Source organism: Dipodomys ordii, unplaced genomic scaffold, assembly GCF_000151885.1.
Source record: "Dipodomys ordii isolate 6190 unplaced genomic scaffold, Dord_2.0 Scaffold25, whole genome shotgun sequence".
In the NCBI taxonomy this organism is placed as follows: domain Eukaryota; kingdom Metazoa; phylum Chordata; class Mammalia; order Rodentia; family Heteromyidae; genus Dipodomys; species Dipodomys ordii.
In genome coordinates, this window is record NW_012267241.1 from 21,416,636 (window position 1) to 21,417,962 (window position 1,327).

A 1,327-nucleotide genomic window follows, 5' to 3' on the forward strand; every position below is an offset into this window, starting at 1 on the left:
GTTGTACAAAGAGCTTTCAATTCAACATACCAGTTTGTGGACACAATGCATCTTGATCAATATCATCCCTTTCATCATTCTCTGGACATGAGAGATTTAAACAGTTATTGATTAGTGTGATGATTTGAATATGACATATCCTCTACAGTTGCTAGTTGATGGGCTTTGGAAAATGGTTGGATCCTGATGGCGCTCAGGATCTAACCAAAGGTAAGTCCCTGGATTCATAATTTGAGGGCGTTATTGCACAGTGGTAAAAAATAGGAGATCGGGTCTTGTTGGAGGAAGTAGGTCCTGAGGGAGAGTCCTTGGGAGTATATGTTGCCTAGAACCCTTTGTTTTTCATTCTTTTTATTTGTCTCCTGTATGCCCTGAGGTGAATAGTCTTGCCATATGCTCTGCCACCCTAGTGTTCAGTCTCAGCAAGGTTGTCCCAGAATCAACTGTACTATGCTATGGGCTGAAAACTCTAAAACCATGAGATAAAATAAATATTTCTTCCCAATTTCTGTCAGATATTTCGATACAATGATGAGAAAAGTAACTCTCCCATCTCGTTAGTGTCTTCACAGAAGATCAAGCAGTTGAAAAAGAATTTTGAAGAAGATCGGATTTCATTGAGTAGAGATGTGGTTAGAGAGTATTGCACCTGGGAAAATGGCCAAACAAATAGAAATTAGGGACTTTTTGCCCCTCTGTAGACCCCAGGCCACTTTATATTGGAAGCAGATCCTAGCTTTTTTTTTTTTTTTTGGTCCGGTCGTGGGACCTGAACTGTGGGCCTGGGTGCTGTCCCTCAGCTCTTCAGCTCAAGGCTAGCGCTCTACCACTTGAGCCACAGCACCATTTCCGGCTTTTTTTCTTTTTGCTTATGTGGTGCTGGGGAATCGAACCCATGGCCTCATGCCTGCAAGGCAAGCGCTCTACCACTGAGCCACCTTCCCAGCCCCATAGCAGATCCTAGCTTTTTCCCCACCTTTAAAAAAAAAAAAAGGAAACTAGAGAATGAAGGAACAGATCTTTGCACGTTGCTTGGTTTGAATATGATTTGTCCTCATTAACTCATCTTGAAATTTAATTACCATTGTGGTAATATCATACTGGGAGGTGGAGTCTTGGTCAAGTGATCACTCATTAAGAGAAGGTCAAATCTCCCTCATGGGATTAGACTAATTACTTCACGAGCAGGTTGCTATAAAGCAAGACTACTCACTGTGTTTTGCCTCTTCTTTATGTACCTGTTTGCACTTTTGCCTTTAGGCTAGCTTTTGAAGTAGCATGAGGCCCATACCAAATGGCTGTACCATCATCTTAGACTTCCTAGTCT